Source organism: Leguminivora glycinivorella, chromosome 17 (assembly GCF_023078275.1).
Source record: "Leguminivora glycinivorella isolate SPB_JAAS2020 chromosome 17, LegGlyc_1.1, whole genome shotgun sequence".
Lineage (NCBI taxonomy): Eukaryota > Metazoa > Arthropoda > Insecta > Lepidoptera > Tortricidae > Leguminivora > Leguminivora glycinivorella.
The window spans coordinates 17,851,727-17,868,531 of NC_062987.1; the positions used below are offsets into that span (position 1 = coordinate 17,851,727).

The window sequence follows — 16,805 nt, forward strand, 5'->3', positions numbered from 1 at the left end:
ATAGCAGAAATTTAAAAGTGGCATGTTGGGACATTTTCCTTTCTTACGTGTGAGAAAACGAGAAGATGTTGCCACTTTTTGCCGCTATCGTAACGTATTATAAAACGTCAAAACTAGTATAAGGTACAGCGGCGCAAATCTCGACTGTGGGACAAATGTAACTGGTTTTCCCATGTTCTACAATGTTTGCATTTTTAAATAGAGTGTCCACCGGTTATATATGGTAGACATGTTCAGTGGATACATGTAGAACTCAACATCATAGTGTAATAATGGAAAAAATGGATAGTTACAATTGCCCCCTCAGTCGCGATTTGTCCCGCTGTACTATCAACTGCAAAAGTGGATGGCGAATTCCTCAATGAATACATTCATAATTTCTCCATGCACCTTACCCGTACCTTAGTCGCGTAGGTTCAGTTACGTCTCCACAGTTACACTAAAAAAACCTGAACACGCTTTTATGTACGCGTATTAACTCGATATTAAATGTATTCGAATGTACTAATTAATGAAACACGTGACAATACCGATAAACACGTACAGTGTATTGTTATTTGTTTACGTCTATATATAACCACAACTATGTTTACGCCAACTGCCATTGACAGGAATTTAAATCGAATTTCATTCATGCTGTTGTCACAAGTCTATAAATAGGCAATGCTTATCGAATGAATCAGAGGCAAGGATTATCTGGGTGCGCAGCCAAACGGTTACGATATCGTTACCAGCTATTTCTATCGCTCTTTCGCATTGGAGCGAAAGAGCCAGACTGTGTTTCGTTCGGCGTCTAGCGGCAACGATTCTTATTTGGCTAGGCCGGCTGGGTACCAAAATTTACAATCGCTTACGGTTCGTACACTGAGAGAAATTTGCATTGTGAATTTAACAAGTTCGACTTGTTGCGGGTTTATCCGTTTGAAACAAAAGTATTTTAGTAAACGGAATAAATCACCCTGTAGAGCATCCTGCCTAAGTAAATCTGTTGTTCATTGTTTTAAAACCTACGGTAGATATAGAGGTAGCTATTAGGCGCAGCTTTTGCTTTGAGCGTAGGCTAGTTTATGCAAATATTCTCAGGCCAGGCTAACACAGGCCAGGCAAGGCAATACGGGCATGTTTGCCACAGGCCACAGTGGCTCAATCTAGGCTCTGTATATGCAAATTACTACGAGGACGGCAATTAGTCGACTTCCATGCCTGCGATTATGTAATTGTCAACAAACATGTGATCTGAGACTTCTTACTTACTGGCCAAGGTATGTAATACTGTTTTCATCAGTACAAATGGTGTTTTTTTACGCACTAGTGCGAGAAGTGGTTCATTATATGCCAGTAGGCCTAGCACATGATGGCCGCGGGAGTATGTCGCCGCGAGATAGACTACCCGTCCTTATGTCATTAATACAGTTAGAAGAAGACGTGGCATCTATCTCGCGGCGACATACTCCCGCGGCCATCATGTGCTAGGCCTACAGGTCGAAACTTCGGAGGGTCATCTGTACTGAAAACCGTCGTACGATACACGTGCGAAAAGGAAATTCGTAACTCGTGTCGATTTAAAACACTCCCTTCGGTCGTGTTTTAATTTATCGCCACTCGTTTCAAACTTCCTGTTTTACGCACTTGTATCGTAATGTACTATTTTCTGTTCGGGGAGCCTGAAAGCGGTAACTTCGTTCAGCACAGCGGCCTAAAATTTTACGCTTTCCGCCCGGAGGACGGAAAAAATATTTTGCACCTCTCACTCGTTTTAGTTTGGGTTCGCTATTGAACTTTTCGACGTCCTGTCAAATACAAACGCCGTCACTCAAACTGTACGCACTGAAGTACTTGCGTTGCGGTTCGGATATATCCGACGTCTTTATTCTAAAACAGGCCGCACGTTACTTACATTTCGCTATAAAATCTTTACGATGTTACTACTGGATTCCATTCCCTAGCTATTCAAAGAGTACATAAAAGCGCAAAGTGTGAAAACCGTTTACTTAGTTCCCGTGAGATAAAACTTCAGACACTGCCAATCACTCTCAAATGGTGCATTGAAGAATTTTATGGCAGCCATGACTGTGAAATGGTCGTTATTCTGCCATTAAACGTTGTAAAACGAATGACAATGAATTTAACGTTAATGCCTGAGTGGACGCTAAGAGCGGAGCGTTTGGCGGGGCGTGTAGCGGTGCGGGCGAGCGTGCGTCCATCCTATGCAGCGTCGACTCAGGCCCCGAAACGCCGCAGAAATGTAGTCTGGCTCTGTCGCGCCAAATACACAAGAGCGGTAGAGATAGATAGCTACACAAAATTAAAATTTTGAAAAAACCCCCGACCGCGACATAGTAGACCGATTTTTATGAAACACTCCCGACTTACTCAGCTTTCAGACAAAATAACTAAATCCAAATAGGTTCATCCGTTCGGGAGCTACGATGCCACAGACAGACATACACACAGACAGATAGACAAACAGACAGACAGACAAACAGACAGACAGACGGACAGACAGACAGACAGACACGTCAAACTTATAACACTCCGTCGTTTTTGCGTCGGGCGTTAAAAAAGATATTATCGTGAGCGTTTCGTGAGTATTTTGTATTCGGCTACGCACACAGGATACTTGTATGAGCTTCAATAGTTTAGATGCACGCGTCCGCCACGTTGCACGCCTATGAGCGTGCATTTAGGCCTTATACTTAAGACGATACAGGATGCGTAGCCGAATGGCACAAACGCTCACGAAACGCTCACGAAACGAAACGCTAGTAGATATCTATCTCTATCGCTCGTGCGTATTGGCACGACAGAGCTCGATTAATTGACGCGGCGTTTCGTTTTCGTTTGGCGTCGGAGAAATACGCAAAGCTGGAGTGGTCAATTCTCCATGCAAACGCTCTCGACTATTTCCTTCCTGGTTTTTGAAAATAGAGCAATGATTTTTTTATTATTAACTAGCTCGGAAACACGTGTTTTGTCCTTTAATACCAGTATTATTATTTTTATCTGCGTCGGACCGTTTTGATTTTTTTTATATTCTTATTTTTAAATACGCTAGAGCCCATCAAAAATTCCCAAAAACGGCCTCATTGATTATGTCGCAAAAAAAGGTGTATTCAAAATTGATAACAATTAGCCAAAAAAACTAAACGGTCCAACACAGATTATTTCATTGTTATTTAGATTTTCAAATTTCGTTACGATTCATTAAGTTTTGAAGGAGGAAACAGTCGAGAGCGGAACCTCGATTTTAAAGTTTTTTCGCAATATCTTTTAACTGAGTTGTTCTGAATGGACATTTTTTTTTCGATAAATCTAGTTAATAACAGTAGTGTATTTAACTAAAATTCAATTTTCAATTTTTATTTCAAATATTTATTCAAGTAGGCTTAATTAAATAAGCATAAGCACTTTTGACATGTCATACAAAATACTAACAATTACAGCTTAAGAAATATTACAATAATAATTATATTACAACTACAGCTTAAGAATTACAAATATTACAATAATTATACCAAATTATATTAGCCCCCCCCCCCTATTTCCCAAATTGAAAGGGGGAGGTTCCTTTCCATTTTAGCATTTTCGCTCCTGTAGCGTATTGAAATCATTAAATAAATAAATAAATATTATAGGACATTATTACACAGATTGACTGAGTCCCACGTTAAGCTCAAGTAGGCTTGTGTTGCAGGTACTCAGACAACGATATATATAATATACAAATACTTATATACATAGAAAACATCCATGACTCAGGAACAAAATATCTGGCAGGCAATTATGGTCGCGCGATAAATGATAAAACATCTGGCCGTCCCTATCGCACTTACTAATAGTGCGATAGGGACGGCCTGATATTTTATCGTCGTTCGCGCGACCATGCTACCCGTGCTGTGCTCATCACACAAATAAATGCCTTTACCGAGATTCGAACCAAGGACCGCGGCTTAGCAGGCAGGGTCACTACACGCTAGGCCAGACCGGTCGTCAAATCATCCAGCCGGCGAATTATGCTTCCAATTTTATCACTTATCCACGTGGATAAAGTATCCGTCACGCTCTGGCAAGTATGTCAGTGTGAGAGTGACAGATGTCTTATCCACGTGGATAAGTGATAAAATTGAAAGCATGATACGCAGGCTGAAATAGAAAAGTGCTTCTTACATACCTCCTAGCAGGGGAAAACGTGAACGTGCCCCTCTTGCCCCTCCTAAGTGTGGACTAAAAAGCCCGTTTTAGTTATTTCTTGGATAAGGCAGATTATTTACGTATTACATATTTACAGGGCACTTAGCTGGTAAACTACTTACCTACTCTGAAAATTGCTTCCATTAACATTATTGGATCACTTTCTAGCTAAATATTTGTGTTTCATTCATTTTACTGAAAAATTAAAAGTGTTTCTAAGCGGTGGAGGTGGTGAAATCATTTAAAATGAATCTGTAAAATTGACTGAATTTGTTTTGTCCTTATATTAATTTTCAGACCTATCCATCATTATCATAATTATTGAATTTCCTAGTAATAGGTACTTGATGCTAAGTCAGTGATGCTGATAAAATCGGTTTTTAGATATAAACTACTTGAGCTTTCAAACAAAAAAAACTAAATCTAAATCGGTTCATCCGTTCGGGAGATACGATGCCACAGACAGACACACACAGATAAACAGACAGACATACACGTCAAACTTATAAAACCCCGTCGTTTTTGAGTCGGGGGAATTAATAGCTGCTTCAATCCTAGTAGTTAAAAATTGTCCCATACGATTTTTTCTTATTTTGTTACCATTTTCCATACATGTTGTGTGGGACTGTGGGGTAACAAAAGAGGAAAGTAACAAAAATGTATGGAAATTCTGGGACACTTTATGTCTCCTGTGAGATTGAAAGTACTGGTGATTCTGAGTGGAGAAATAAATGCTCAAATATCACTGAGCGACCTGTCTTTAAAGTTTAACCTTCACCGAGTAACAGATTGCCCAACGTACGGAACCGTACGGCAAATCCCGCTCAATTGTAAACACTTGTATTGCGCGGATTGCTCGCCCCAGTTCCGTGTAAATCACTCGGACGGATTTAGCGGCCATTTGCAATCCACTTCATATCTCAATCGGGTTCAAATAATCGTTAGCGTTGAGCAACGTATTCGATTTTCAAAATCATTTTCCCTAAATTGTGCACGCGGTCTGTGCAAAGGTTGCCAGGAAGAGATCTAGTTTTTTCTGCACTTTTAATTGTAATCACGGCCCATCGTATACTTGCCTGTTACCGAATTAGTAAAAAAAAAATTAGGGAGGAAAGTCAAACCTCTACAGTTTAAGGAATAAATTTTAATAAATAAAGAATTGTCGAAATAAAGTTCTTTCTTTTCGATGTCTTTTAGTGTGTAGCACAGACCAACCCCTATAGACATCTATTACAAGACGACTCGCGGTTGCCAGCCTTCCTAGTATTTGCACTGATATAAGCGCGGGCGCTCGCCGTGCCCGATCAGTATCGACCAAGTAACAGACCCGAAAGCAGCGCGTGTTTTTCGCACAAAAAAATTGGAAAAGGGTATTTTGATGCCTTAAAGATGTCCACCTGTAGTGTGAAATGGTGTGGAAAGGTAACAAGAAGCTCAAATTTAAAAACAGACGGCATTACATTCCACAAATAAGTCATATTTATAATTTATTCAGAGCCGGCATAGGTCAACTTACATTGGCCACTTACGCGTCAGTAGAGGGACAGTCATACTTCTGTCCCTTTTCATCTGGCGCGACTGCCCGCCGTCCTTGAAACGGCCAATCACAGCGCGCTTAACACATTCCCCGCCCGCTCCTCGCACCCCAAACACTGGTGACTCGTATCGCGAACCAAATATACAAGACTGCCACTCTATAGGAGGTTCTCTGTGGTGTGTAGGTATACTAGGTATGTTTAAATAAGAAATTAAAACAGAAAGCTACACACCGTTACATTTTTTGGACAAAAACAAGAGAACGTAGGTACCTATCAGTGGCGGCTGGTAAAAATTTCTGCTAGGCAACACTGAGCAAAAAGAAACCTACTTTAACATTAGGCACTTAACTAGTAATCAATTTTAGGCAAGCCGGTGGGAATCGGCTTGTATGGACCAGCCGCTGCTGGTACCTATATCATTTTGAATTTTCGACCTATGTAGACTTGGACATAATAATTCGTTTTTTACGAGATAGTAGACAAACGAACAACACAACGTCCATAGTTTAGGTTAACTATAACTATCTATAACAGATTTCTTAAGTCTTTTGCCGACGGTATACCTATGTGTTTAATGAACAAGCTATGCCTCTAGCTGGCTAATAAATAACCAACAGGCTGCGAGTTATATAACCACTGAGTGTGTATGTAAAGCCGAACAGACAGCTATGCACATCGCGTGCAGCGAGGTGCACATTTCCATCCGATTGCATTGCGATTAGTAACCCAGATAGCATCGCAGGTGATCATAGTTATATCTGTCTCCATATACATAATATGTCTTTACTATTAGGCTTGTGTAGTACATGTACTAATAGTACAAAAGACACGATTCCCTGCACTGTACTAGACTGAACTACTCCCAAACGATTCTGCTCTCTAGTACATTTAGTACACTCACGCAACAGAATGGGAGCGAAAGGAGCGAAGAGTCGAGGAGTGACAATGACAGCAAAGCGATCCGTGTGATCCGACCGCAACCGAACTAGAACCGACTGACTCGGACCGAGAGCGCGCGAGAACGGCCGATCAGCTCTCGGCTGCTCAATTTGCCTCTCGCTTTACTAGTGTACTAAATGTCCTAAAAGAACGAACTAGTACACTTCAGAGATCGTAGTACGATCTCTTCAGTGAACGAGCAGGCATAACTCTATTTATTATCAATCATTATTCGCTTGCCCTTATCCCAATTACTTGGGGTCGGCGCACCATATCTTTTTCTTCCATACATCTCCATCTAACGTCATCCATTTCATCATTCACTTGCATTCGTTTCATACCATCTCTCATACAATCCATTCACTTTTTATTCGATTTATTTGGCTGTCTTTATACTATCATACTACTAATATTATAAACGGGAAAGTGTGTTTGTTTATCCGTCCTTCACGGCAAAACGGAGCGACGAATTGTCCTGCTTTTTTAAGTGGAGATAGTTGAAGGGATGGAGAGTGACATAGGCTACTTTTTGTCTCTTTCTAATGGGAGCGAAGCCACGGGCAAAAGCTAGTCATTCATAAAATAACATATCGTAAGTGATAGCCCAACGCCATCGATAAGAACAAGGCTGCTTGACTTTGGTGGCTCGACCAAAGTTAGTAGAAGGTTCGAAAAGTTCTCAAAAAAAACGTTCCGTAGTTTTCCGTATTTTTCTCAAAAACTACTGAACCTATCAAGTTCAAAATAATTTTCCTAGAAAGTATTTATAAAGTTCTACTTTTGTGATTTTTTTCATATTTTTTAAACATATGGTTCAAAAGTTAGAGGGGGGAGGACGCACTTTTTTTTCCTTTAGGAGCGATTATTTCCGAAAATATTAATATTATCAAAAAACGATCTCAGAAAACCCTTATTCATTTTTTAATACCTATCCAACAATATATCACACGTCGGGGTTGGAATGAAAAAAAATATCAGCCCCCACTTTACATGTAGGGGGTACCCTAATAAAACATTTTTTTCCATTTTTTATTTTTGCACTTTGTTGGCGTGATTGATATACATATTGGTACCAAATTTCAGCTTTCTAGTGCTAACGGTTACTGAGATTATCCGCGGACGGACGGACGGACAGACAGACATGGCGAAACTATAAGGGTTCCTAGTTGACTACGGAACCCTAAAAACAATGTAGGTTATTCTGTTTGATTTAAATAGCCTAGGGATGTATTTAAATCGGTTCAGCCAGTGGGTGGACATGGACAGCGCAGTGACAGTAACAAATGCGCGTCTCTGACAATGACATGCTGATGAGAAACGGCTATAAATATACACGTTGCAATAAACTGCATAAAATATTTATTAAAATAATATTTCCGTTTTTCAAGGAAACATCGTGAGTACACCGATAGTATCAGCAAGACCGATTTAATACTGAACTGACAAAAACCATACAAAAAAGCGTACCCCATAAATGTATGGGCCTTTTAGTCTTAAAACTAGATGGCGCTGTTTCGCAGCCTGAAAGTGGCCAAAATCATATTTTCCCCAAATATTTTTGCGTGTTATGTTTATAAGAACAAATGCTGATGATGATTGAATAATGGCGGGTCAAAATTAAAGTTATCATTATATACACACAGAAGTCAATCCTTACGCCGTGTCTTGCGTGTAGTCATAGGGCTTACGGAAAAAAACTGCATTTTATGCAGAAAGCAAGCCACTTTGCACAGTGATACTAGGGACCAATACAAATGATTTCATCCGAGGAAACACGATTTTCATCCACTAGAATTCAAGATGGCGGACATTTTCCAAAATGGTGGCCGCATATTTTTGAAAATTTATAGAATCGTAACGGCTGCACCGATTTTGATGGTTGGGGTGTCTATCGTATCGTATTGAAGCGTTTATTAATATAAAAAATTAAAATCATAAAAATAATGAATATGGCGGCCGAATAATAAGTAAAATATGAAAATATCAAACTTTTTTTTTCATTCTCGTGCAATTTACCAATAAATTTTCTATCATATGGCCACATTTTTATGTGCTTAAATTAAACCTGATAATATTATCTACATAATAAAATAAAAATCATGAAAATCCATTGAGTAGTTTTTGAATTATACCCATTTCAAATGGAGCGCGCGGATTTGAAAGACGTTTTCGCACGTGATGTAAACAATTTTGGAATCATAACGGCTGCACCGATTTTAATGGTTGGGGTAGCTATCAGTTTGTATTAAAACATTTATTTACATAAAAATTAAAATCATTTAAAAAATAAAGATGGCGGCCGAATAATAAAAAAAATATGAAATTTTCAATTTTTTTTTTATTCTCACGAAATTTACAAATAGTTTTTCTACCAAATGGACACATTTTTATTTATTTAAATAAAATCTGATATTAACATCTGCAAAATAAAACAAAAAACATTAAAATCCTGTTCAGTAGTTTTTGAACTATACGCATTGAAAATGAAGCGCGCGGGTTTGAAAGACGTCTTTGCACTTGATATGTGATGCATCGTATCGTTTGGTACCGCTATACAGGCAAGACTGATTATTTATTTGCATTGATTTATATAAAAATTAAAATCATTTAAAAAATAAAGATGGTGGCCGAATAATAAAAAAAAATATCAAATTTTAATTTTTTTTTATTCTCACGAAATTTACAAATAGTTTTTCTAGCATATGGACACATTTTTATTTATTTAAATAAAATCTGCAAAATAAAACAAAAAACATTAAAATCCGTTCAGTAGTTTTTGAACTATACGCATTGAAAATGAAGCGCGCGGGTTTGAAAGACGTCTTTGCACTTGATATGTGATGCATCGTATCGTTTGGTACCGCTATACAGGCAAGACTGATTATTTATTTTGGTCAAAACCGACAAGGAGCGTATGTTTTTGTAGTGCTGGCGATGTTGGTGGGATGCTGGTTATTAATTTTGGTTGGAAACAGTTCCTTGCGCACCAAGTTAACCGATAAATTTTGAGTCTGCGGATCAACTTTTCAAGCTTGGCCATTATTCCTCCAGGAAGACACTGTTCAGTATGACAACCAACAAGGCTTTTTCCAGAAACTGTAGCCCGTTGATGTTATAAGTGTTGTAACTTTTTTTTCTAAACCATTTACTTCCTCAGAGAACATTTAACTACTCTGCTATTTCAGGGTAAACCATAGGAACGTAACCGGAAGAAGCTGATAGCCTCATTGTACCTCGCGCAAAAGATATAGCGGAACAGGGACTCACGCGTATCATCACATCTTCCGATACAGATGTCTTGGTATTTAAATAAAAACCATTGGAGTCTTCGGGTGAAGGATAGACGTAAAGTCAGTGGCCAGATTCGGGTTTGGACCTAGCTTAGAGCCTCGAAAGGTCTTTGCCTCATGTGAGGCCTCGAGTGAGTTCAGGGTGGTAACGGATGCTAGAGTGTCCCATGCCCTTCGTTGAGTTTATCTCGCAATTTGTAGCCGTGGAGGCTTTCAGGGCGTTACGTGCAAGATCAGACGTGATGTAAATGGAGGCAGGAATGTCAGCAAAACGACACTTTACGAGTGCCTAAGCCGCCAAACCATACCGGTAAACAGGCCTGAGTCCATGCTTGCTCACTAAAATATGTGTTAAGAACGGTCCCAATTTGGCATTTAAGCATGTGATCTATGGAGCTAATTATATTGGGAAATTTCCAATTCTTATCTAGTATATTTTCTTAATACTTCAAATGAGAATAACCTACCGGAGTATAAGTTATAAAGTAGCTAACACTTTGGATCTTAGAAGACCGACTGCTATTCATGGTTTTTACACTTTTTACGCCTTTACGTCTGACACCACTTCTTTTTTCAATACAAAAGGAAAAAATCATGTTCTAAAACATTGTTTGCACACACACTGAAGTTATACCAGCTTTGATAGAAACATCGCAGTAACTACAAAGTCTTCCTGGAGGAATAATCGCCATGCTTGAAAAGTTCACCTGAACTTGGTGAGCAAGAAACTGTTTACCACCAAAAATAAATTAGTACCTAACCTAACCAACATCGGCAGCACTCCGTGTCTTATAACAACGCCCCATATTCTGGATATTACTTCTGTGCCTATGCCATGCCATCATCCTGGGGTTGGAAGACGTACAATGATAGTTGGGTACTGCAGTGGTCTGAAAACAGGGAGATATGATATGAATATGTATACTTGGACAATTGCGGTTGTGAAAAAGGCTGCGAAACAATACGCTGTACGTGTTGTGGGTCTACCCTGCGCGGCGCAAGCAAAGGCATCTGCCAAAATAAAAACTATTTTGCAATTATTATGTTATCATTATTTCCTTGTATTTTGATATTATTTTGTATGACTCTTTTATCTTTCAGTATAACCTAGACGAGAAGCAAAAAGTATGTTTTGTATTAATATATGTTTCCGTAGCCCCCTACAGAAGTTGTCGAAAATTATCTCTGGAGTCTTCGGAAAGGACAATTGCTATTAATACAAATGTTATGTGCATTTAAGTTCTTTTACGTATTAAAATCAAAATTATGTGATGGTCAAGTTAACGGGGGTTATATAAATATACCTAAACTCGGAATAAAAAACTAACAATGTATATAAATACTAAAAACATTGATTCTGAATAGTAATATAGTAAGTTTTGACCAAAATAAATAATCAGTCTTGCCTGTATAGCGGTACCAAACGATACGATGCATCACATATCAAGTGCAAAGACGTCTTTCAAACCCGCGCGCTTCATTTTCAATGCGTATAGTTCAAAAACTACTGAACGGATTTTAATGTTTTTTGTTTTATTTTGCAGATTTTATTTAAATAAATAAAAATGTGTCCATATGCTAGAAAAACTATTTGTAAATTTCGTGAGAATAAAAAAAAATTAAAATTTGATATTTTTTTTATTATTCGGCCACCATCTTTATTTTTTAAATGATTTTAATTTTTATATAAATCAATGTTTTAATACAAACTGATAGCTACCCCAACAGTAGTATATATTTGGGAAGTTTAAACCACTTTCATTTCGTTCGAGCGATTCTCGCTCAAACTCATTCCAGTGGTCTAAACTCCCAAATACATCCTAACCCTCAAATATCTGGGCAAGAATTGTATCATCATCGTTAGGAAGTTTAAACCACATCGATATCGTTTTGCTATAATAATCGCGTTTGCATGATCATGTTAGCCATACCGTTTGGGAAGTTTAAAATCACTTCATACCGTTCGAGCGTTTCGCGATCGAAATCGTTCCAGTGCTTACAAACTCATATATCCGGGCTCTCAAACATCGGGCTAAGATTTTTTCTATGTTACATACTATTCAAATTACTTGTCGTCTCTTGAAACAAAGGTGTTTTGAGAGCACTTTATTTGAATCTTCAGTGAATATCAGTTATAAGAACACGTTATAAAATGTATGTTTCTTGAAAAAAGATGCAAAAGCTTAACGCAACTCACTCTCTGAGGTGGCCAGTCCCAGAGTGCGAGTCTCTTCCAAGCGAATGCTCGGTTGACTATGGCGTTTTCACACAACATGTCTGATCAACTCGTCAGCGTCACAGAACATGAATGGACCTCCAAGGTGCTCAACCCCGGCGTAAGGCCGCATTTTACGTGCATCATTTAAGTACAATCCTCTTCAGGCATGGAAATCCATATATATCGACCGCGTATATACAGAGTTTCCCTAAGTATCTGATTCAACATTGCACACAAGTCGGTTGGCCAATTCCGAAAAGTGTGAACGTTGGAGTCCCCGGTCGTCGAGACTCATCAACGTCGTCTATAAGGCGTTTATTTATACGAAGTAACATCAAAAACTTTGATAGTGCGATGTAGACCTATCGTTTATAATAAACGAAGTAAATACCACCTTTTGATTAACAATTGTGGACTTTGTAATTAAACAGTAAAAGTCTGAAACGGCAGAAAATACACTATAGTCTTATTTTGCTATGTCAAGGGGGAATGTAATCAGATCATATTTATTATCATTGATGTTTTACTGCAAGTGCGGCCTCTATTAGTGAGGGATGGTACTAACTAGCTACTTCGTTAATTAGATGCTTCTAAGGCATCGTGTTATCCAATATATTATTATGCTAGGTTGCGCCATGGGGTCTCATCCGGAACATCGTATAATTAATGTCAAACTAAACTCATAGATGGCGCTACGTGCCACGATTAGCCATTATGACTTATTTATTCAATAAATTTAAAGGTCTCAAAGGTATTATTTTAGTCTCATGCATTAAGAATATCATTAATTTAATACACAAATCCACAAAAACACGAATTCAATGCAATATTTTTCAAAATTCGAATCTAAAATTTATTACACGACTGAATGAATACAACATCAGCAAACTCGCATTGAACGTTATTGAGTCGTCTAAGTATTATTACCTCTCGTCACTAGATGGAGTGACTGTGCATAACGTACGAGATATAATTAGAATAGCCACTTGAGTGCGGGCTAGCAAAAAACCAGTGTAAGGGCGCTCTCCGGAACCATGATCTTCTTACGCGTCTGGACGGCACATTTTAGACTGGTTACGTAGCCGTATTCAACTCGTATGCACTCCGTAACCACATGGTATCGTTAATGAAACTTATGAATGAATGGCGTTGTTGGTAAAACGAAAAGCAATATGTGGAGCCTGACGTCCACTAAGCGATTCGTCACTAATGCACGCACTTTCATAACAAATTCAGAAGGCGAATTAACCCTTAAGAGGATACGATACCGAAGCACGAATTCAAATTTGAGTTTTTTAGGTCTTTATCGCCGTCGCGCTGACGGGGGTGGAACCCACAGAGAGGCCCTGTGTGCGTGCGCGTGGCACACGTACAGTCGTACACAACCGCGTCCGCCGCCGCCGGCGCAAGTAGCTACTCGCGATCGAGCGCTCTCTATATTTCTCTAGTTTTGGACTTCTGATGCGACCGAGCGGCACCGCCCCCGACTGCGCGATGGCAATAAACACAAAAATCACAAATTTGAATTCGTGCTTGCCTACCTTATCGTGTTAGTTCTTCATTATTAATAAATCATTTTAATTGTAGAATGTTGATTAGAACTGTTATCTGGGACATTTTTATTTTTGTCAAAGTTGTACGTCCACCCGACTTTTTTTGAATTTGGAATTTTTTATGTGGTTTCCACTCAGAATCGTGAGCTCTTTCACTCCTAATAGGAAAAAAAGTCTCCCAAGTTTTTTCCCATTCCGTTACCATTTTTAGGGTTCCGTAGTCGACTAGGAACCCTTATAGTTTCGCCATGTCTGTCTGTCCGTCCGTCCGCGGATAATCTCAGTAACCGTAAGCACTAGAAAGCTGAAATTTGGTACTAATATGTATATCAATCACGCCAACAAAGTTCAAAAATAAAAAATGAAAAAAAATGTTTTATTAGGGTACCCCCCCTACATGTAAAGTAGGGGCTGATATTTTTTTTCATTCCAAACTCAACGTGTGATATATTGTTGGATAGGTATTTTAAAATGAATAAGGGTTTACTAAGATCGTTTTCTGATAATGTTAATATTTTCGGAAATAATCGCTCCTAAAGGAAAAAAAGTGCGTCCCCCCTCTAACTTTTGAACCATATGTTTAAAAATTATGAAAAAAATTACAAAAGTAGAACTTTATAAAGACTTTCTAGAAAAATTGTTTTGATTTTGATAGGTTCAGTAGTTTTTGAGAAAAATACGGAAAACTACGGAACCCTACACTGAGCGTGGCCCGACACGCTCTTGGCCGGTTTTTTTTTCATACATTTTGTATGGCAGTAACGGAATGGAAGGTTTGAAAAATGTATGGATATCTTAAGACCCCTTACTCCTTAGAGCGCTCATCAATTTCACGAAACGGCCATCGATAGATGGCGTTGGCGCTCGGTACGCGAGCACCGGCAACTCAACGCGCGTTTCAACGCAGACACGAATAATCTTGATAGTTTTGAATTAAATTGCTAATAACATAATTTTCAATTTTATATGGGGACTCTTTATTTAATTTCATATTCATGGTATGGTAGTAGTAAATAAGGTATATGAATGTAGTAAAAGTATAGTATTAGTCTACATGTACATATATAAATTCAGGTTTCCTAATTGATTGATTCAACAACCAACACCGCTGAGCCGAAACTACGAAAGCTAGAAAGTCGAAATTTGTATAGATTGCATTAACAAAATTTCGAAGAGATAAGAATCGATTATGAAAATTTACACCCCTAGTAGAGGGAAAAAGGGGGTGAAAGTTTGTAGCGGGATCAATTTGTTTTTTTTTTTTTATTAGGAAAATTTTAGTTAGGAACTTGAAATTAGAGAATAGTTTAATAGTGATTTCTGTTTTTTAGGGTTCCGTAGTCAACTAGGAACTCTTATAGTTTCGCCATGTCTGTCTGTCCATCCGTCCGTCCGTCCGTCCGTCCGTCCGTCCGCGGATAATCTCAGTAACCGTAAGCACTAGAAAGCTGAAATTTAGTAACAATATGTATATCAATCACGTCAACAAAGTGCAAAAATGAAAAATGGAAAAAAATGTTTTATTAGTGTAAAGTGTAAAGTGGGGGCTGATTTTTTTTTTCATTCCAACCCCAACGTGTGATATATTTTTGGATAGGTATTTAAAAATGAATAAGGGTTTACTAAGATCGTTTTTTGATAATATTAATATTTTCGGAAATTATCACAGTTATAGTGACTTTCATATTTTTATAAGAACAGCATGCACTTACGTCCAGAACAGTGACATTTGGTGCATTGGAACTGCTCATGATGTGTCACTTTTTAACCGTCGCCTCAAATCTGAGAGATTTGAGGCGAGGTTCTCAATTCGTCTGTATGTTTATTTATTTTTTTCATTTTTTTATGTTTGTTCCTCGATATCTCCGTTGTTACTGGACCGATTAAAAAAAATATTGAATGTATATGAATACAGATTGGTCCCATTTTTCTCAGAACCCAGTTCTGATGATGGGATCCTGGAGTAATCGAGGGAACTCCTCGAATCTGAAAGGCATACGTATGGTGATTTTTGTGTTTTTAAAGGAACAGCATGCATTTAGGTACGGAACAGTGACATTTGGTGCAGTGGAACTGCTGATGATGGCCAGAACGGAACTTCTCAAATCTGAACGGCACGCTTATAATGACTTTGGTATTTTTATAAGAACAGCATGCACTTTCGTCCAGAACAGTGACATTTGGTGCAGTGGAACTGCTGATGATGGTCAGATCAGAACCGATCTTCTCAAATCTGAACGGAACACTTATAGTGACTTTGGTATTCTTATAAGAACATCATGCACTTACGTCCAGTCCAGAACAGTGATATTTGGTGCAGTGGAACTGCTGATGATGGTCAGAACACTCAGAACCAAACTCTTCAAATCTGAACGGCACGCTTATAGTGACTTTGGTATTTTTATAAGAACAGCATGCACTTACGTCCGGAACAGTGACATTTGGTGCAGTGGAACTGCTGATGATGGTCAGAACCGAACTCCTCAAATCTGAACGGCACACTCATAGTGACTTTGGTATTTTTGTAAGAAAAGCATGCATTTAAGTTCAGAACAGTGACATTTATTTAGTTATGTTTGTTAAGCATAATTATTGAGTTTTCAAGTCAAAGTTTGTCAAGCTTCGATTTCTTATAATCGGATTCATGAGGAATTGAGAAACTCCTCAAACCTTAGCGTTATACGTATATTGATTTGTGTTGCCATCAAATAATTAAAGCATTAAAAGCAGTTTTAAAAAATACCTTTTTTTTCTTAAAAAATATTAAACGTTTTTTTATGGGATAGGAGGCAAACGAGCAGATAGGCTGCCTGATGGTAAGCGATCACTGCCGCCCATGGACACCAGAAGCACCAGAAGTGTTGGAGGTGCGTTGCCGGCCTTTAAGATGGATGTACGCTCTTTTCTTGAAGGTTTGATGGTCGCATTGGTCCGGAAATACCGCTGGCGACAATTCATTCTACAGTTTAACTGTGCATGACGTGACCAAATTTGCAAAACGTTGCGTCTTAGAAACATTTTAAAGGGTGAAAATCAAAATATGTACACCGTGTCCAATAAGTTTGCATACAGCACA

At 38.5% G+C, this 16,805-nt stretch overlaps 1 protein-coding gene across 2 annotated transcripts in view; it reads right to left on the reverse strand.

The window, feature by feature from the left end:
- The window catches only part of LOC125235234 (1-phosphatidylinositol 4,5-bisphosphate phosphodiesterase), a 216,569-nt gene that overhangs the window by 100,729 nt on the left and 99,035 nt on the right, over positions 1-16,805 (reverse strand). The window lies entirely within an intron of this gene.